The sequence below is a fragment of the Heterodontus francisci genome, chromosome 6 (genome assembly GCF_036365525.1).
Source record: "Heterodontus francisci isolate sHetFra1 chromosome 6, sHetFra1.hap1, whole genome shotgun sequence".
In the NCBI taxonomy this organism is placed as follows: Eukaryota; Metazoa; Chordata; class Chondrichthyes; order Heterodontiformes; family Heterodontidae; genus Heterodontus; species Heterodontus francisci.
The window spans coordinates 94006796-94029778 of NC_090376.1; positions in this window are offsets into that span (position 1 = coordinate 94006796).

Here is a 22983-nt window from a genome sequence, read left to right on the forward strand (position 1 = left end):
TGAAAGCTAACATGTAAGTGCAGTAAGCAATTAGGTAGGCAAGTGGTATGTTGGCCTTTATGGCAAAAGTATTTGACACAGGAGTAGAGAAGTCTTCCTGAAATTGTATAGAGCCTTGGTGAGACTGCACCTGGAGTATTGTGTACAGTTTTGGTCTCCTTACCTAAGGAAGGATATACTTGCCATAGATGCAGTGCAACGAAGGTTCACCAGACTGATTCCTGGGATGGCAGGATTGTCCTAAGAGGACAGATTGAGGAGGCAGTTCCTGTATTCTCTAGAGTTTAGAAAAATGAAAGATGATCTCATTGAAGCATACAAAATCCTTACAGGGCTCAACAAGGTAGATGCAGAAGGATATTTCCCCTGACTGGGGGGGTCTAGAACTGATACAGTCTCAGAATAGGAGGTAGATCATTTAGGGCTGAGAAGAAGACAAATTTCCCCACTTCCAGGATGGTGAATCTGTGAAATTCTCTATCCCAGAGGGCTGTGGAGGCTCAGTCATTGAGTATGTTCAAGACAGAGATTGATAGATTTCTAGATATTAAAGATATCAAGGGATATAATGATAGTGCAGGGAAATGGCATTGAGGTAGAAGATCAGCCATGATCTTGTTGAATGGTGGAGCAGGCTCAAGGGGTAGAACGGCCTACTCCTACTCCCATTTCCTATGTTTCTATGTTCTATTCCCACAGGCAGGACAGACCACCAGAGGTAGTGGCACAATGCTGTACAGTCAGGAGGGAGTGGCCCTGGGAGTCCTCATCATTGACTCTGGACTCCATGAAGTCTTATGGAATCAGGTCAAACATGGGCAAGGAAACCTCTTCCTGATTACCACCTGCCACCTTCCCTCAGCTGATGAATCAGTACTCCTCCACGTTGAACACCATTTGTAAGAAGCACTGAGGGTAGCAAGGACACTGAATGTACTCTGGGTGGGGGACTTCAATGTCTTTCACCAAGGGTGGCTCGGTAGCACCACTGCTGTCCAAGCTGGCCAAGTCCTAAAGGACATATCTACCAGACTGGGTCAGCGGCAGGTGGTGAGAGAACCAACAAGAGGGAAAAATCTACTTGATCACATCCTCACCAATCTACCAGTCGCACATGCATCTGTCCATGAGAGTACTGGTAGCAACGACCACCGTACAGTCCTTGTGGAGGTGAAGTCCTGTGTTCACACTGAGGATGCCCTCCATTGTATTGTGTACCATCATGCTAAATAGGATAGATTCAGAACAGATCTAGCAGCTCAAGACTGGGCATCCATGAGGTGCTGTGGGCCATCAGCAGCAGCAGAATTGTATTCAACCACAATCTGTAACCTGATACCCCGGCATATCCCACACTCAACTATTGCCATCAATCCAGGCGATCAATCCTTGTTCAATGAGGACTATAGGACAGCATGCCAGGAGCAGCACCATGCATACCTAAAAATGAGGTGCCAACTTGGTGGAGGCACAACACAGGACTACATGCATGCTAAACAGCAGAAGTAGCATGCTATAGACAGAGTTAAGTGATCCCACAACCAATGGATCAGATCAAAGCTCTGCCATCCTGCCACATCCAGTTATGAATGGTGGTGGGCAATTAAACAACTAACAGGAGGAAGAGGCTCCATAAGCATCTCCATCCTCAATGATGGGGGAGCCAAACACATAAGTGCAAAAGATGAGACCTAAGCATTTGCAACCATCTTCAGCCAGAAGCGACGAGTCAATGATCTATCTCGGCTTTTCCTGAGGTCCCTAGCATCATAGATGTGAATCTTCAGCAAATTTGATTCACTCCACTTGATATCAAGAAACAGCTGAAGACACTAAGTACAGCAAAGGCTATGGGCCTTAACAACATCTCAGCTGTAGTACCATTCACAGCTCCTCAGATACTGAAACAGTCCGTGCCCGCATGCAGCAAGATATGGACAACATTCAGTCTTGGACTGATAAGTGACAAGCAATATTCGCACCACAAAAGTGCTAGGCAATGGTGATCTCCAACAACAGAGAATCTAACCATCTCCCCTTGACGTTCAATGATATTACCAAAGCTGAATCCCCACCATCAACATCCTGGGAGTTACCATCGACCATAAACTGAACTGAACTAGCCATATAAATAATGTGGCTACAAGAGCAGGTCAGAGGCTGGAATTCTGTAGTAACTCACTTCCTGACTCCCCAAAGTTAGTCCACCATCTACAAGGCACAAGTCAGGGGGGTGATGGTATACTCAGCACTTGCCTGGATGAATACAGATCCAACAACACTCAAGAAGCTTAACACCATCCAGGACAAAGCAGCCAACTTGATTGGAGCCCCATCAACCACCTTAAACATTCATTCCCTCCATCACTAGCACACAATGGCAGCAATGTGTACCATCTACAGTAGCTCGCCAAAGCTCCTTCGACAACATCTTCCAAGCACACAACCTCTACCATTTAGAGGACAAGGGCAGCAGATGCATGGGAACACCACCACCTGCATGTTCTCCTCCAAGCCACACACTATCCTGACTTGGAACTATATCACTGTTCCTTCACTGCCGCTGGGTGAAAAACCTGGAACTCCCTTCCTAACAGCACTGTGGGTGTTCCTACATCACATGGACTTCAGCAGTTCAAGAAGGCAGCTTACCACCACCTTCTCAAGGACAATTAGGGATGGGCAACAAATTCTGCCCTTGCCAGCTGTGCCCACATCCCATGAACAATTAAAAAAAACCTTCCTAAAGTGTGGTGCCCAGAATTGGGCACATTACTCCAGTTGAGGACAGACTAGTGTTTTATAAAGTTTCATCATAAATTCCTTGCTTTTGTGCTCTATGCCAGTATTAATAAAGCCCAGGATCCCATATGTCGTTTTAACCATTTTCTCAACCTGCCCTTCAACTATTTATGCACATATGCCCTCAGGTCTCTCTGTTCCTGCTACCCCTTTAGAACTGCACCCTTTATTTTATATTGCCTTTCCTTGTTCTTCCTACCATGATGTATCACTTCACACTTCTCTGCATTAAATTTCATCTACCACGTGCTGCCCATTCCACCTGCCTTTCTATGTCCTTTTGAAGTATATCATTATCCTCCTCACAGTTCATAATGCTTCCAAGTTTTGTGTCACCTGCAAATTTGGAAATTGTGCCCTGCCTAATCAAGTCTAGGTCATTAGTATATATCAAGAAAAGCAGTGGTCCCAGTACCAACCCCTGTGGAACCCCACTGTATATCTTCCTCCAGTCCAAAAAACAACTGTTCGCCACTACTCTCTGTTTCCTGTCACTCAGCCACTTTGTATCCATGCTGCCACTGTCCATTTTATTCCATGGGCTTTAACTTTGCTGACAAGCCAATTATGTGGCACTTTATCAAAGACCTTTTGGAAGTACATGTACACCACATCAATCATATTACCCTCATCAACCCTCCTGTTATCTCATAATTTGTTAAAGTGGTTCATTCTAACAGATTCTTTCATACATTGTATGGCCTGCAACAAAAACTGCCTCTAAATTAACATTCGGATATAGGTGGACAAATACTTCACACCTTTCTCTGATATTCCTCTCCCCATTGTTTCAGCAAAGGAATTAATATATTTATTGTATTAATCCTGCCTTTTTCATGATACCGGGGAAGGATTTTTGGAGACAGGAGTTAAGGATTGGTACGTTTAATGGTAATAAATTGCCATATAGGATGAATATATTTAAGTGAAACATCATTTAGAGAGAAGAACCAATTTATGGGATAATATTTACTTTTAAGACTTGTTATAACCAAGGCAAAAGGAGTGCACTGTCTTTCGTTCCACTTCTCCACAGGTCACAACATATATTTAAATGTTTACCCAGTTACAAATGCGATCAATAATTTTAATTTCAGAATAAAATCCACCAACCAGGTTTCTTTAGTAAACAACAAAAGTATTAATTTTATTATAAAACAAGTCTTAGTCAATAAAGATACAAAGCTTTAACACACAGTTTGAAATATGACAGTAAATATATACATTCCCTTCTAAATACCCAAAACACTGGTTAAAGGAAAAATAAAGATGCTTTGGCCAAAGTACTTGTAATTCTTAAAGAAAAAGGATAAGATATGTTTTGTTCAATATGGCGTACAATCTGGCATTCAAGTACATGTAGACGGGTCACTGGAATCTTTTCAGAAGCAGTTCATTCAGGAGATGGCGAGGGGAAGTCTTCCAAAAGCTTCTCAGGAGAAATGCGGCATCAGGCGTTACAACGATCACACAATGGATTTTTTGCAGAGTTTGTCAGAGAAGCGGAGAAAAGATGAGCTGGATGTTTCTTTCAGCAGGCGACAAACCCAACTAACTCAAAATAGTATTCAAAAATGAATCCCACTCTTGAGCACCATGAATCTTGACATGTCACTTCTCTTGTAAACAACTCCCACAGTCAGAAGGCACTTGTTGTTTACTTAGCTGAAGACATGTGACATCCAGTAAATGTTGTTTTTAAATGTTGTTTTCCAGTGACCCTTTAAAAAAAAGTCTAGCATCTAAGGAATCATTTCAGTCCTCCAATGAATCTATCTCCACAATTCTAAAACATGAGTCCTCAAAAAATATTTAAAAGTTGAACCACTTTCATAACACCTCCATCCTTGGAGGAATGAAATGCCATTTTTAAATGCGTGTCATCACAAAGTGTGGAAAAAACAACAGAAGAAGATGAAAAAAATATTAAAACCCATTTACACATTCATTCTCATTCACTCTTTACCTGTAACTAATACAGTTCTGCTTTGTACCATCTTTGTACTCAGATAACTCAAAGCAAAGTTAAATTCTAAACAAAACATCAGCAATTACATCTAGATGTTTCAAGTGGTCCTTCCAATTCTAGAACATGAGTCCTCAAAAAATATTTTAAAGAGGAAGCACTTTCATAACAGACTACAGTGCAGTAAGATGTGCTCCATATTTTAAACAATGGTTTTGCAACCAGAATAGCAAGATCCATTAGAAGAGCTTTAATTCCCACTTTGCAGACATTTTTTCATGAATGAAAACTTGAGGATTCTTCTCCAAATTAGATTCAAGGATGTTTTAAATTTTCATGGAAATATTTAAAAATGTATTAGTCAACCAATGTATTGTAAATACAAATTGATTGTATTTGAATATTTCCATCTTTTGAAATTCTTAGATCCAATTTACACTGGTATTATTTTTCATTCATGCACTACAAGATTAAAATGAGATTATTGACATTCATGTACTTAACACTGGAACTGAAGTTGCCATAATTCTGAGTTTGAAAAGTTTTCGAAATCAACAGCTATTGGCGTGAAATGTATTTCCACAACTATTGTACACATTGTTAAACAAATCACAATAATGAGACTGTGGATATGAGTTTGATTTACTCTGTGGCTGATTTCCAATGCACCACTTGATGTATTCACTTAAGTTCCTGTCTACAAGTATTTTAAAATAAATGGCTTGACAGTTTGTCAAAACAGTGCAGGCAAGAATTTACACAACCTTGTTAACCACTGTGCTAAGAATAGCACACACAGAAAGTCAAGCTGTATAGTTGAACCAAATGTCTTCTAACAGACATGAGCATTTGTACGGTGAATTCCAGCCCCCACAAATATTTTATTACAGCATAATATAAATCTATCCTGTATTCCAACTAAAATACATTACAATTCATACACATTTTTGTGAAGCTCATCGGGTGATTTTTAATTTGATCAACTAAATGATTATTTCTGTGATACTTTTAGATAACTAAGGCTGGAATTTTACTTTGGGTGTGAGGCCACACCCACCGGCTGAAATGTCGGGACGAGCCCGCCTCAGCCGGGCGTGGGGAGCTAGGCCAGGGTTTATTGCTCCCCGGGACCTTAGTTGATCTTCGGCAGGACTTCCACCTCCTTGAGGCAGGAAGTCCCGCCTAATGGAGCTGCCGGCAAATCAGCGGGAGCGGTGGCCACTGCTGGGACTACACCCAGCCATCGGAGGCAAGAGGAGGGATGGCCCCGGAAGTCAAGGCAAGGGGGAGGGTCAGTTGGGGGGTGGGGGAGGAGTGTTGTGCGTTGGGGGCAGTTGGTGCTTCGGGGGCGGTCCTACGTGGGGCACAGGGTGCCCGATCAGGATGGCTCCGCTCCCAGCCCAGAAGAAAGCTGCCTGGTTTTACCAGGCGGGGTTCTTGGGGCTTTACTGTCCAGCCACCGAGGGTAAAATACCCGCAGTGGTGGGAGGAGGCCCTTAAGTGGCAGTTAATTGGCCACTTACGGGCCTTGATTGGCCCAGGGTGGGCAGGCTGTTTCTTGCCACCACCTCCCCATGTAAAATTGCAGCAGAGCTGGGAGGGGGTCGGGAACGGGAACCCCCCCTCGCCTCCCACTCAATTTAACCCCGTCGCCACCAACCCACTTGCTGGGGGGGCCATAAAATTGCAGCCAAAGTGTTTAACAATCTGTGTATTGTATTCATGATATTGGACTCCATGTCCATTTCAGGTCAAATATTTAAAATTACAATTATGGGATACATTGTTAGTTACAAATGAGAAACTAAAATAACATTTTACTTATTAAAAACCTAGGCTGAGGTCTTTAAGCAGGACAACATAGAGGTTGAAAAGAGGAACATAGAAGTTTAAGAGAAAGTGATTATCTGACATTTTAAAAGCTGTGTATTATAGAACAAAGGAATGACTGAGAGAGATTTTAAAAATTGAAGTCCTGGGAAGTATAAGAACAAGGCATTCATCTTTGATTTCACATTCTACTGATGTAGGGACGGGTAAGAATATATCGGGCAGCATATATGGAGCTTAGGTGGAACAGGAAAATGAACATTGATATTCATGTGTTGTCTCAGCTTAAATAAGTGTGGTGTCATTTATTATAAAAGATGGGGTAAATTTCATTTCTGTTATGGTCTGTGTGCTTCAATTTAAGATGAATTTGGAGATGTAATAGTGTAGAAAATTTGGCACAGATATGTTCTGTTGGAACTTCATCAAGTTTGAAATGTATATATATTTCCTGCTGTTTAAAAGGTGGGAGCTTCACAATAATAATATAAATAGTGAAGGGTGACACCATTTTGTTCAGCATGCTATTTTCTAACCTTGCAGGAAGAGGTGTAGATTTCACACCCACATTGATGGGCATCCAGGCTTGCTAGGAAATCCAGCTGCTTGCAGAAACTTATTTGAAGATCATCAGAAGAAGATTCAGTGAACTGTTTTCAGGCCATTTCTGCACTGTTTCTCTTTGCCTTTTTACTGCTGCCACTTAGCTTATCAGCAGCCTTTGTGGCAGTTGGTCCGTTGGTTTCTCTTCATCTTGTTTTGTACAGTTCCATTAATGCCAACAATATGAATCCTGTATAACTGAGCTTTTTAGAGGAAGTACAGGATGATGAATAGAGGGATGCCAGGTAACATATGCCCACGCCCGGTATCCTCACAGTCACATTGACTGCACTTCTCTCGTTTTGACAGGAAATCAGTGCCAGTGGAGGCTCCAAGTCCTAAGGGAGGTCAGGGAGTGTATATTTGAATGTGGGCACATATCAGGATTTCAGATTCAGGCGCACGCTACATGAATTTCTATCCATTCATTTACATAGATGAAAAAACATTGGGTGTGCCTGCCCAAATTCCCAGTGATGCAGCTCCTCACCAGGAATACAAAGTTGTTACCTCATTCCTAATTCATTTTTCCAGCTCTTAAGTTTTGGTGGGTTGTCTGTCTCTGACATGGATGGTACTATTGATATATTCTGAGAAATAATATGACTTTAAAATCATTAAGAGCATGTTGATTGCGAAGAATTGTTTTTTAATGCAGTGCATTCTGTAAGGTTTTTTTTTTAATGTAACCAATTCTTGGTCCTTCATAGCTCTATCTTAATGAATATAACTAGTTTGATCAATTTCTTGGTATCAGTAGACACAGATATTCCTTGTAAGAGTGTTCAAAGCTTACAGGGCCTGATAATGAGCTGAGATAATTATCAGTAAGTATACAATGGAGTTAGATATTTATTGTATTTCAGTTCAAAAGGGAATATGTTAAATTCATAAATTTAGAAAAATTCTCAATGGTGTTGTGATGAATGCGTGTGTATACAATATTGATTTGACACCTCTAAGACTGAGGCTTATACTTGCAATGCTGTAATGGGTGTTATACTGTTATATTCAATAGGGTTACATTACATGGTAATTCATTTTATATTAACTGTATCGGAAAACCTCAAATTATTAAGATCCTAGTTAGAGATCTTGGGCACAAATTTGGGTTGCATAGCACTGCCCGTGCTACAGGTGCCCTTACCATCACTTTCTGAGTGTGCATTGTGCAGCTGGCTGCTTCCTGCATGACCCACGCAGAGTTCTGGAAGCAGAACGGTGCAGGCAGGGTAGCCCCAGCATGTGCTGTAAGGCTCTGATACCCTGACATCACAAGGTCTAACCAGCTGATGCCATACCAGGGTCCCTAATTTGGACCCCCTAGTGCAGGCAACATATTTGTACATCACTCACCAAATATCAAGCATTCCGCTGCAAGATGGGCCCTGAAGCAGTGTTAATTACAGGGCCAGTCAACAAGTTGCAGTTGAGGTGTTTTTGAGTAACTTTTCCTTAGGCCCAGTTGATGGAAGCACTGAGCTGGGTTCTTAGAGGTGTTTTTTGCCAGTTTCTGAATGCAGTCAAGGAGGAAAGAGAACTACTTGACGCAGCTCTGGAGACAGTTGCTGCAGTGCATTTTGGGCTGAACCATGACCCAGGAAATGGAATGGAGGAGGCAGAGAGAGGAAGCTCTACATGGAGAAGAGGAGGAACAGGAGGAGGATGAGGAAGAAGCAGAGAGGAGGCATCCTGGAACCTGTGTAAGTGGAGAGACTGTGAGGCAGCAGATTTTGAGGCTCCGCTTCCCCCGAAACAACTTCCCCATCCCAACATGGACCCATCATTTCCCACTGGCACATCTATTTCAAACTCCCCATCACAGCGTTCCCTTGGCCAGCATCCAGCAATAAAAGCCACCAACAGAAATATTCACAAAACATCTTTATAAAACAACACAAGCAATTATACAAACAGAAATGAACGAATCACCCTTGTGTATTCCCTCAGTGCCTGTCTTATGGGTTCCTTTGCCTGTCCTATTGCTCCTACACAGTGCTATCCCTGTTGCTGCACCATGGCTGGTGGAAGACTGCTGACTTTCAGTGGGGGAGACTGCAGATGGTCTTGTGGGATGACACTGAGCAGCTTTGTGTGGCAGCAGTCTGGGCTGGCTCACTTAAAGGTAACAGCAAGGGAACTGGCAGAGTGGCAGCGGTGGGACAACGAATGCTGTCATCCTGAGAGAGGACGGCTGGTTCATTCCTCATGGTGCCACTGTCACTCACAGGAGGCAACCGCTCAGTAATCCTCTTCTTTGTCTTTGGCAGTCCCTTGGGATCAAGGATGACTTGCTTCTACTCCAGTTCAGTGCATTCTAAGATGGCTATTGGATCTGATGCACGATCTGCAGATGCTACCAATGTAGGACAGGTAGTGTTTGAAGGATCGAATAGATGGGTTGCTTGGGGTGGGGGGTGCGGGGTGGCTGTGCGCTCCTTACATTGACTGGATTTGACCTCTGCATGCTCCCGAAGTCTCTCGAGGTGCTCGGTGCCTTCCCAAATGCTCCTTCGCCATTTTGGGCAGTTGCAGGTCAGGGATTCCCATGAATCTGTGGATATGTTGGATTTCTTCAGGGATGCTTTGAGAATGTCCAGAAAGCATTTCCTCTGTTTTCTTCAGAGTCTCTTGCCATGACAAAGTTCAGAGTACAGCAGTTGTTTCAAGAGCCTGTAGTCAGGAATGCAAATGACATGACTCATCCAGTGAAGCTAGTTTTGGGTCATTAGCACCTCAATGCTATAAATGTTAGCTTTGGGGAGGAGGTTGACATTAGAACACCTATCATGCCAATGAATTTGAAGGATTTTGCAGCGACTGCATTGGTATTATATCTCCAGTGCCTTTTATAAATTATCCAAGTCTCCAAAGCATCTAAAAAATGTGGGGAACTCTGCTGTCCAGTAAACTGTGACCTTAGTTCTGGGTTTGTGGTCCTGGTCCTCGAATACTCTTTTCCTTAGTTGGCCAAAGGATGAGCTGGCACGTTGGAGACAGTGGTGGATTTCGTCATCTATGTCTGCCTTTGTTGTGAGGAGACTCCCAAGATATGGAAAGAGGTCCCTGTTATCCAGGATCTCATCATGAATTTTGATAAATAGCAGGGTGGGGGTAATATTGTGCTGCGGGAGCAGGTTGGAAGAGAATCTTAGTTTACCAGATGTGTAAAGTAATGCCCATCCTCTCGTGTGCTTTGATGAAAGAGTCAACAATGACTTGGAGCTCAGTCTCCGAGTGAGCACACACACAAGTGTTGTCTGCATTCTGAAGATCAATGAATGAGGTTGGAGTGACCTTAGTTTTGGAGTGCAGGTGACGAAGGTTGAATAATTTCCCATCCATCCTGTAGATTATCTCCACTGTTGTGGGGAGTTTGCTGGAGGTGAGGTGCAGAATTGAGGTGAGGAAGATGGAGAAGAGGATTGGTGTAATGACACAGCCTTGTTTGACCCCGGTCTTGACTAAGATAGAGTCTGTTTAGATCCCGTTAGTAAAGATCACAGCTTGTATGTTGTCATGTAGTAGGCAAAGGATGGTAAGGGCAGTCAAATTTGAGGAAGACTCTCCATAAACCCTCACAATTGACAGAGTCAAAAGCTTTGAGGTCAAAAAAGGCCATGTAGAGTAGTTGGTGTTGCTCTCTGCATTTTTCCTGGATTTGTCGTGCGGTGAAGATCGTATCTGTCGTGCCTCTCAGTGGACAAGATCCATATTGCGATTCTGGGAGGAGCTCTTTAGCCACTGGGAGGATGCAATTGAGGAGGATCCTTGCAATGATTTTCCCTGTGGCAGACAGCAGGGAGACTCCCCTGTAATTACCACAACTGGACTTATCTCCTTTCTTGAAGATGGTGATGATTACAGCGTCCCTGAGATCGCTTGGCATGTGCTCCACTTTCCAGATTTCCGCAGGGATTCCATCTGTTACAGAACTGTTGTTGTTTTTAAGATGATGGATAGTTCTTTCAACTTTATTCCGGGCCAGAGGAGTGCTGAGAGCGAGCCAGGTAGCATACTGAGATATGGACTCGAGCACACTCGGGTCAAAGACAGAGTCTCGGTTAAGGAGCTCTTTGAAATGTTCCATCCAGTGGATGCTGACTGCCTCTCTGCTCTTGATAAGCTCTACTCCATTCTTGGCTCTCAGCAGGGTGGGTCCTTGAGTATTTTGGCCATAGACAGGCTTGACAGAGCTGAAGAACCCACGCATGTTGTGGTTGTCCACAAGCTGTTGGATCTCCCGCGCTCTTTCCACCCACCATTTGTTCTTTATGTTTCGGACTTTTTGTTTCACTGCTGCCTTCAAACACCTATAGCTCTACTGCTTTTCTCTTGAAGTGTGGTGATGCTTCCGGTCTAAAAGCTTTGTGCATGCGCTTGGTTAGCTCCTGTATCTCTTGGTCATTCTCGTCGAATCAGTCTCTGGGTTTCCTGGTAGAGAAGCCAAGACTCTTCACAATTGCTGGTTATGGTGGACTTTAGAGTGGATCAAGCACTGTGGACACACTGTGGCCCCTGTTGGCCAGGAGTCAAGAGGTTGCCAGTAAGGCGCTGGCTGAGGAAAGCTAGCTTTGTGGGATTCTTGAGGCCTTCAATGTTAATTTTCTTGCAGCATTGTTTCTGCTGTCATCGCTGTTTAGGGGCAAAGATGATGGAATTGATGCACCAAATTAAGTGATGATCGGTCCAGTCCAACAGTTGTCGGCACCTGCCAAAGGTTTAAACGAAGAGGCGGGGGAGGGCTCAGGTGAAGGGAAATTCGGAAATCTGAAGACAAAAGTTGAGGCAATAGAGCAGTGTAGTGATTTGGGTAAAGCCAAGCAGAGTGGGACAGGAAGGGTCAGTGTTTCACTGTAACAGTGCATTAGTGAATAAGGTCCAAGCAAGGAATAGTAAAAAAAAACATTCTTTATCTCAATGCGCAAAGCATTTGCAATACTATAGATGAATTAGTGGGCCAATTTTTGAAATTCTTTCATGGGATGTGCGCGTCGTTGGCTAGGCCAGCATGTCCTGTCCATCCCTAATTGCCCTTGAGAGAGTGGTGGTCAGCTGACTTCTTGAACTGCTGCAGTCCATCTGGTGTGGGTGCACCCACAGTGCTGTTCGGAAGGAGGTTCCAGGGTTTTGATCCAGTGACAGTGAAGGAATGGTGATATAGTTCCAAGTCAGGATGGTGTATGACTTGGAGGGGAACTTGTAGGGGGTGGTGTTCCCATGCGTCTGCTGTCCTTGTCCTTCTAGGTGGAAGAGGTCACGGGTTTGGAAGGTGCTGTTGAAAGAGGCATGGCGAGTTGCTGCAGTGCATCTTGTAGATGGTACACACTGCTGCCGCTGTGCATCGGTGGTGGAGGGACTGAATGTTTAAGGCGATGGATGGGGTGCCAATCAAGTGAGCTGCTTTGTCCTGGATGGTGTTGAGCTTTCTGAGTGTTGTTGTAGCTGCACCCATCCGGATAAGTGGAGAGTATTTCATCACACTCCTGACTTGTGCCTTGTAGATGGTGGACAGGCATTGGGCAGTCATGAGGTGGGATACTCGCCACAGAATTCCCAGTCTCTGACCTGCTCTTGTTGCCACGGTATCTATGTGGCTGCTCCAGTTCAGTTTCTGGTCAATGGTAACCCACAGGATCTTGATAGTGGCAGATTCAGCGACAGTAATGCTGATGAATGACAAGGGGAGATGGTTAGATTCTCTTTTATTGGATATAGTTATTGCCTGCACGAATATTACTTGCCACTTATTAGCCAAGCCTAAATGTTATTTATTTATTTTTATTTATTTATTTAGAGATACAGCACTGAAACAGGCCCTTCGGCCCACCGAGTCTGTGCCAACCATCAACCACCCATTTATACTAATTCTACACTAATCCCATATTCCTACCACATCCCCACCTTCCCTATATTCCCCTACCACCTACCTATACTAGGGGCAATTTATAATGGCCAATTTACCTATCAACCTGCAAGTCTTTGGCTGTGGGAGGAAACCGGAGTACCCGGCGAAAACCCACGCGATCACAGGGAGAACTTGCAAACTCCACATAGGCAATACCTAGAATTGAACCCGGGTCACTGGAGCTGTGAGGCTGCAGTGCTAACCACTGCACCACTGTGCCGCCTTTTTTCTTTCTTTTTTCAAAAATCTAAAATTCAAAAATGTCCAGGTCTTGAAATTAAAGGTGTGCAAAGGAAACCTGACGCCAGTCGAATGCCGGAGCCAGAAGCCCGACCCAACCAGTCCCGACGACATGTGACGGGTTTGGGCCGGGTCATGTCGGACTTCTGGGTCCGGCATTCGGGCTCGGCCGGGTTTCCTTTGCACACCTTTACTTGAAATAATAGAGATAAATGGTTTGGATCTAATCGTCATTACAGGCTCCTGGTCAGAAGCTGACCGAGGTTGCAGAATAAATATTCCAGGGTACACAACATTTCAAAAATATTTCGGACAAACATTTGTACACAAACATTTCAGACAGAATGTAAAAGGAGGAGGAGTAGCCCTCATAGTAAAGGATAACATAAGGAGAGTAGTGAGAAGGAATCTTGGTTCGGAAGATCAGGAAATAGAATCAGTACGAATGGAGAATAGGAATAAAAGGGTCAGAAAACACTGGTGGGCGTAGTTTATTGGCCCCCTCGCACTATTTATACCATTGGATAGAGCATAAAGCAAAAAATAATTGAAGCTTGTTGTTAATCTGTTAACTGTGTATCAATTATTTAATTATAAGTAGGTGAGATTGTTAATTGGGGCGTCTTACTTGAGCACTTATAAGCAGACACTTACTGAGATTGGTGGAGGTTTTTGAGTGAGGAGCAACATGTTTGTAATCCTTTTACTCTGTACTGTAAATGTGTAACTGAGTAAAGATAGGTTCCAGCATCATCCTTCCACAACAATCTTTCTGGGATGTAACACTTGTAACAAAGGCAATGGAATTATTGTGGGGGTCTTTAATCTTCATATAAAAACAAGCAAAGGGTGACCAAAAAGTTGATAAAAAGGGAAAAAATAGAATGAGAATAAACTCTAGACAGGAATATAAAAACAGAATGTAAAAGCTTTTACAACTATATAAAAAAGAGGAGAGTAGCTAAAATAAATATTGGTCCTTTAGAGGCAGAGACAGGAGAAATTATCATGGGGAACGAGGAAATAGCAGAGATGTTGCACAGATATTTTCTGTCTGTCTTCACAGTAGAAGACACAAATTACATACATAAATAATGGGTAACCAAGGGGCTAATAAGACTGAGGAACTTAAGGTAATTAATATCAGCAGAGAAAAAAAGTATTGGAAAAACTTAAAGAATGAAGAGCCAGTAAATCCCCCAGCATCTTATGGCCTACATCTTAGTGTTCTAAAAGAGGTAGCTGCTAAGTACTGGATGCACTGATTCTGATTTTTCAAAATTCCCTAGATTCTAGAATAATCCCAGTGGATTGGAAATTAACAAATATAACACAGCTATTCAAGAAAGGAGGGAGAGAGGAAACAGGGAATTACAAGCCAGTTAGCCTGACATCAGTTATTGGGAAAGTGCTGGAGTCTATTAAGGAAATCTTAACAATGCACTTAGAAAATCATAGTATGATAAGACACAGTCAACATGATTTTATGAAATGGAAATTGTGTTTGAAAAATTTATTAATTTTTTGAGGACGTAACTAGGAGGGTAGATGAAGGGGAACCAGCAGATGTAGTATACTTGAATTTTTAAAAGGCATTCGATAAGGTGCCATTAAGGTGCCATACAAAGGCCAACAAGATAAGGGAGCACGGATTTGGGGCTAATATATTCGTATGGATAGAGGGAGTTGGAATAAACAGGGCATTTTCTAGTTGGCAGCTGAGGCCTCAGCTATCTACAATCTACAGTAATCACTTAGACGAAGGGACTGAGAGTATCTACGTTTATTGATGATACAAAACTAGATGGGAATGTGAGCTTTGAGGAGGACACAAATAGACTGAAAAGAGATATAGACAGGTTAAGTGAATGGGCAACATGATGGCAGATGGAGTATAATGTGGGGAAGTGTGAGGTTATTCACTTTGGTAGCAAGATCAGAAAATCAGATTTATTTTTAAAAGGCGTGAAACTTCTAAATATTGAAATAAAAACAGGAAGTGCTGAAAATACTCAGCAGGTCTGGCAACATCAGTGGACAGAGAAACAGAGTTAACGTTTCAGGTCTGTGACCTTATTGATGTTCATTGTGACTTGGGTGTACTCAAACAAGTAACACAGGAAGTCAGCATGCAGGTACAGGAAGCAATTAGGAAGGCAAATGACATGTTGGCCTTCATTACAAGTGGATTGCTGTACAAAACTAAGGAAGTCTTGCTACAACTATATAGAGCTTGAGTGAGACCACACCTGGAATACTGTATTCAGTTTTGGTCTCCATATTTAACGAAGGACATACTTGCATTGGAGGTGATACAGCAAAGGTACATCAGATTGATTCCTGGGATGATATGGTTGTCCTATGATGAGTGTTTGAGTAAATTGGGTCGAAACTCTGGAGTTTAGAAGAATGAGAGGTGATCTCATTGAAACTTACAAGATTCTGAAGGGGCTGGACAGGGTAGACACTGAGAGGTTGTTTCCCCTGGCTGGAGAATCTAGAACTCGGGCACAGTCTCAGGATCAGGGGTCGATCATTTAGGACTGAGATGAGGAAAAACTTCTTCAGTCAAAGCGTTGTGAATTTTTGGAATTCTCTACCCCAGAGGGTTGTAGATTCTTTATCGTTGAGTATATTTAAAGCTGAGATAGACAAATTCTTGATCTCTCAGGGAATCAATGGATATGGGAAGCGGGCAAGAAAGTCATTGAGGCAGTCAATCAGCCATGATCGTATTGAATGGCGGAGCAAGCTCAAGCAGCCGTATGGTCTATACCTGCTACTATTTGTGATCTTTTGGTCTTATGGCACGAATGACGCAGACATCCCTGTGTCTGTTGCTTACTGTATTTGGATAGCATTTAATATTTATAGCAGGAATCTAGCACTCGGGACCATATAGTTATTGTAACAATTTAGTAAGGATTTAATAAGTATTTATTTATTTTAAATTAATTTATTAATTAGTGCTAGAAATGTCAGTTAGAGGGGTGAAGTGCTTCACCTGTGAGATGTGGGAGGTCCGTGACACTTCCAACGTTCCGGACTACATCTGCAGGAAGTGTACCCAGTTGCAGCTCCTCACAGACCGCATGGATCGGTTGGAGCGGAAACTGGATACATTTAGGAGCATGCAGGTGGCAGAAAGCGTCATAGACAGGAGTGTTAGAGAAGTGGTTACACCCAAGGTGCAGGCAGATAGATGGGTGACCGCTAGAAGGGGCAGACAGTCAGTGCAGGAGTCCCCTGTGGCTGTCCCCCTCTCTAACAAGTATACCGTTTTGGATACAGTTGGGGGGGATGGCCTATCAGGGGAAAACAGCAGCAGACAGAGCAGTGGCACCACGGCTGGCACTGTTGTTCAGCAGGGAGGGATAAAGCGCAGAAGAGCAATAGTTCTAGGGGACTCTATAGTCAGGGGCACAGATAGGTGTTTCTGTGGATGTGAAAGAAACTCCAGGATGGTATGTTGCCTCCCTGGTGCCAGGGTCAAGGATGTCTCTGAACGGACAGGGGACATTCTGAAGGGGGAGGGTGAACAGCCAAACGTTGTGGTACACATCGGTCCCAATGACATAGGCAGGAAGAGTGACGAGGTCCTGCAGGGGGAGTTTAGGGAATTAGGTAGAAAGTTAAAAGACAGGACCTCGAGGGTTGTAATCTCGGGATTACTCCCTCTGCCACGTGCCAGTGAGGCTAGAAATAGGAAGATAGTGCAGCTAAACACGTGGCTGAACAGCTGGTGTAGAAGGGAGGGTTTCAGATATCTGGACCATTGAGATCTCTTCAGGGACAGATGGGACCTGTACAAGAAGGACAGGTTGCATCTAAACTGGAGGAGCACAAATATCCTGGCTGTGAAGTTTGCTAGCGTCACTCAGGAGGGTTTAAACTAGTGTGGCAGGGGGGTGGGGACCAGAGCAGTAGGACAGCAAGTGAAATAAATGAGGGGGAACTAGTAAATAAGGCCAGTAAGACTAAGAGGAAGAACAGGCAGGGAGATGTTGCGGAGCACAGTGGGACTGGTGGTCTGAAGTACATTTGTTTCAATGCGAGAAGTATAACAGGTAAGGCAGATGAACTTAGAGCTTGGATTAGTACTTGGAACTATGATGTTGTTGCTTTTACAGAGACTTGGTTGAGGGAAGGACAGGATTGGCAGCTAAATGTTCCAGGATTTAGAAGCTTCAGGCGGGATTGAGGGGGATGTAAAAGGGGTGGGGGAGTTGCATTACTTCTTAAGGAGAATATCACAGCTGTACTGTGGGAGGACATCTCGGAGGGGTCGTGCAGCGTGGCAATATGGGTGGAGCTCAGGAATAGGAAGGGTGCAGTCACGATGTTGGGGGCTTTCTACAGGCCTCCCAACAGCCAGCGGGAGGTAGAGGAGCAGATATGTAGACAGATTTTGGAAAGATGTAAAGGTAACAGGGTTGTAGTGGTGGGTGATTTTAACTTCCCCTATATTGACTGGGACTCACTTAGTGCTAGGGGCTTAGATGGGGCAGAATTTGTAAGGAGCATCCAGGAGGGCTTCTTGAAACAATATGTAGATAGTCCAACTTGGGATGGGGCCATACTGGACCTGGTATTGGGGAATGAGCCCGGCCAGGTCGTCGAAGTTTCAGTAGGGGATCATTTCGGGAACAGTGACCAAAATTCGATAAGTTTTAAGGTACTTGTGGATAAGGATAAGAGTAGTCCTCGGGTGAAGGTGCTAAATTGGGGGAAGGCTAATTATAACAATATTAGGCAGGAACTGAAGAATTTAGATTGGGGGTGGCTGTTTGAGGGTAAATCAACATCTGACATGTGGGAGTCTTTCAAATGTCAGTTGATTAGAATCCAGGACCGGCATGTTCCTGTGAGGAAGAAGGATAAGTTTGGCAAGTTTCGGGAACCTTGGATAACGCGGGATATTGTGAGCCCAGTCAAAAAGAAAAAGGAAGCATTCGTAAGGGCTGGAAGGCTAGGAACAGACAGATCCCTTGAGGAATATAAAGTCAGTAGGAAGGAACTTAAGCAAGGATCCAGGAGGGCTAAAAGGGGTCATGAAAAGTAATTGGCAAACAGGATTAAGGATAATCCCAAGGCTTTTTATACGTATATAAAGAGCAAGAGGGTAACTAGGGAAAGGGTTGGCCCACTCAAGGACAGAGAAGGAAATCTATGTGTGGAGCCAGGGGAAATGGGCGAGGTACTAAATGAGTACTTTGCATCAGTATTCCCCAAAGAGAAGGACTTGGTGGATGATGAGCCGAGGGAAGGGATTGTAGATAGTCTCAGTCATCTCATTATCAAAAAGGAGGAGGTGTTGGGTGTCTTGCAAAGCATTAAGGTAGATAAGTCCCCAGGGCCTGATGGGATCTACCCCAGAATACTAAGGGAGGCAAGAGAAGAAATTGCTGAGGCCTTGACAGAAATCTTTGCATCCTCATTGGCTACAGGTGAGGTCCCAGAGGACTGGAGAATAGCCAATATTGTTCCTTTGTTTAAGAAGGGTAGCAAGGATAATCCAGGAAATTATAGGCTGGTGAGCCTTACGTCAGTGGTAGGGAAACTATTAGAGAGGATTCTTCGGGACATGATTTACTCCCATCTGGAAACAAATGAACTTATTAGCGAGAGGCAGCATGGTTTTGTGAAGGGGAGGTCGTGTCTCATTAATTTGATTGAGTTTTTTGAGCAAGTGACAAAGATGATTGATGAAGGGAGGGCAGTGGATGTTATCTATATGGACTTCAGTAAAGCCTTTGACAAGGTCCCTCATGGCAGACTGATACAAAAGGTGAAGTCACACGGGATCAGAGGTGAGCTGACAAGATGGATACAGAACTGGCTCTGTCATAGAAGACAGAGGGTAGCAGTGGAAGGGTGCTTTTCTGAATGGAGGGATGTGACTAGTGGTGTTCCGCAGGGATCAGTGCTGGGACGTTTGCTCTTTGTAGTATATATAAATGATTTGGAGGAAAATGTAGCTGGTCTGATTAGTAAGTTTGCGGACGACACAAAGGTTGGTGGAGTTGCGGACAGTGATGAGGATTGTCAGAGGATGCAGCAGGATATAGATCAGTTGGAGACTTGGGCGGAGAAATGGCAGATGGAGTTTAATCCGGACAAATGTGAGGTAATGCATTTTGGAAGGTCTAATGCAGGTGGGAAGTATACAGTAAATGGCAGAACCCTTAGGAGTATTGACAGGCAGAGAGATCTGGGCGTACAGGTCCACAGGTCACTGAAAGTGGCAACGCAGGTGGATAAGGTAGTCAGGAAGGCATACAGCATGCTTGCCTTCATCGGTCGGGGCATAGAGTATAAAAATTGGCAAGTCATGCTGCAGCTGTACAGAACTTTAGTTAGGCCATACTTAGAATATTGCGTGCAATTCTGGTCGCCACACTACCAGAAGGACATGGAGACTTTGGAGAGGGTACAGAAGAGGTTTACCAGGATGTTGCCTGGTCTGGAGGGCATTAGCTATGAGGAGAGGTTGGATAAACTCGGATTGTTTTCACTGGAACGACGGAGGTGGAGGGGCGACATGATAGAGGTTTACAAAGTTATGAGCGGCATGGACCGAGTGGATAGTCAGAAGCTTTTTCCCATGGTGGAAGAGTCAGTTACTGGGGGACATAGGTTGAAGGTGAGAGGGGCAAAGTTTAGAGGGGATGTGCAAGTTCTTTACACAGAGGGTGGTGAGTGCCTGGAACTTTCTGTCAGTGGAGGTGGTGGAAGCAGATACGATAGCGACGTTTAAGAGGCATCTTGACGAATACATGAATAGGATGGGAATAGAAGGATACGGTCCCCGGAAGTGCAGAAGGTTTTAGTTTAGGCAGGCATCAAGACTGGCGCAGGTTTGGAGGGCTGAATGGCCTGTTCCTGTGCTGTACTGTTCTTTGATCTTTTGTTCTTTGAACAATGATGTAGTCAAGCAGGTGCCAGTGCTTGGATTATGGGTGTTGCCATGACCTCTTTGGCAAAACAGGGTGTTGGTTATGATAAGGTCGTGTTCTCAGCATTTCGTCAGGAGAAGGACTCCATTGGAGTTTGCTTTCCCTTGACCTTCCTTGGCAATCACACCCTTCCAGAGGTTCATGTCCTTCCCGACTCTGGCATTGAAATCGCCAAGGAGAATAAGCTAATCCCCTGCTGGGACTCAGGTTAGGGATTTCTCAAGGTCAGTGTAGAATCCCTCTTGAGCATCGCCTGTTGCGTCCAGGGTAGGAGCATGTGCACTGATGACCCTGGCATACCGATTCCTCATTAGGATGAGCCAAAAGGTCATGAGGTGCTCACCTATCACATAGTGGGAGTCACTGAGATGCCAGATAAATTTGTTCTTGATGTTGAAGCCCAACCCAAGAAGGCGTCGTTACTCTTCCGGATTACCCTTCCAGAAAAATATGCATCCTCTGTCTTGTTTCTTGAGCTGGCTTTTGCCTGCCTGCTGTCTCACTCAGGGCAGCAATACCAATATCATAGTGCCTGAGTTCCTGAGCTATGATAGTGGTGCAACGGTCTGGTTCCAAACTTCATTTAAGGAATGGAAGATGCTTGTGCATGAGATCTTTTATCATGAGGTGGCTGTGGCACACCGGCTACCACACAATTTTGGCAGAACACTGTCTTGATCCAATGGCAAGGAAGTCTAAGACAGTTGAAGATCTTGCTCTGCTGCATAATATTAACACAATTGTCACAGACATATGCAAGATGTGTAGACAAGCTCAGGGACACACACAGATTAACTACATCCCCCGCTCCCAACCCACCTTCATCCACCCCTAAATCTCCCTACCCCCTCCCAAATTCCTTCTGCAATTAACACCTCCCACCCTTACCCACACTCAAACCTACCTCAGCAATCCTGGTAATCTGCTGGAGTACAGATTGATGGACAGCTGCGAGAATGTACATGCCCCTTTGAGTACCAATCTGTGCCTGCATATTAGCTAACATGGACCTTATGATGTCAATCTGAGCTTCCACTGTACTACTGAGCCATTGCATGGCTTTTGCTGTGCTGCAGTGGGAGCTGAGACAGCCGTCACCAGACACTCCATCCTGGTAACGTCTGCCAGTGATCTCATGTAGTTGGCCATCTCTTCCATGGTGGAAAGGATGGGCTCCAAGCTCTGTGTGATGCCTTTTGCCATGTTTAGCCAGATTTCTCAGTGCTCCTACATAGTGACTGGAGGCTATCAGTATTCTCCTGGAAGCCAATGCATCAAAATCCTCATCTGAGTGCCTTGCAGCATAGCACGTCTCTGACCTCACCCTCTGGGAAGCTGGCTACCCTTTCCCCTTTGCCTTGCTGCAGCCCACTGGTGATTAGTGACTCACCATATGCAGTTCCCTAGCCTCTAAAGCTTGCAGAGTGGCAGTATTTGAGCTGGTGGCTGGCAGTGTAAGGTCAAGTGACAGTGCATCCTCATCACTGTAATGGGGTTGCTGTTTCGCTTTCCTGCAGCTCTTCTGAGGCTGTCTAGATGGCAGTTCTTGAGTTTCTGAAAGCATACAAGCAGAATGGGAGGGTTGGCGTGAAGGAAGAGTTGGTGGGGAGGAAAGCAAGCGTTCCATTGTCACACCATCTGAAGTTTCCACTCCATACCACATCTCAAGATGAGGGCGAGGAGCGAATTCAGAAGGGTACGAGCCAGTCACTTACTGCCATCCTGGATAGCCTCTGTGGCATCCAATGCCATGGGCTCCATTGCTGCTTGCCTGATAATTCTAAGAACCATCTCCTCCAGTGGGTGAAGGGGTGCTGGCTCTTTGGTGGTTCTCTGCCTCTCCCTTCTATTGTGGGCAATGTTCTCCTGCAAGGAAGAGACAGAATATCAATCATTATGTTGCAAAATGTTTGGGAGATCTGCCTGGCACAGCTGACTAGCTGGATCTGTGGAGACAGTGAGAGGTGGGCTTGAGGCTGGCAGTATTGTAGGTGCAAGAAGGTGAGGTGGAGTTTGTGACTGTTAGGCACGAGTCCTGAGAGCCAGAGAATGTGCTGGGTGACTGATGGGGATGTTGTGCATTAAGAAGTGTGAAAAGTTGGTGGTTGGTGTCCAAGAGATGTGATATTAAGTAACATTCATTCACCTGTACCACATGTGTGAGGTCATTAAACTCTTTCCAGTACTGCTGCCATATCCTTGTGGCCAGAATTTGGGCATTCTCTGGCCACCTGTTCCCACTCCTGTTGCAATGTCATACTTGAGGGTTTCCTTCCCATTTACCGAAATATTGCATCTTCCTGCACTCCACATTTGTCACCAGTGTATCCAATGAGACGTTGCTGAATCTGGGATCCCTTTCCCTTGCCTGCTGAGCCATTTCCCTGCACCAGTTGTCTTCCACTCCTGCTGACCAACAGGCTTCAATTCAACAATGCAGCTTCCCTTTAATAGGGAGTCTTCTTTTAAGAAGGGAAGGCTGGCTATACCATGTGGTTTCCAAACAGTGCTGCCTGGCTCCCCTGCTGAGCACAGAGGCCACAGGCAGCGTTTAGGAGAGGCGAGCAGCATGGGACAGACTCAACTCACCCACCCACCCCCTGCCAAAACTACAATCATTTAGATGAACTGGGTACACCAAATTCGACTGCTGCCCACTTGGATCTGAATTGGTGTGG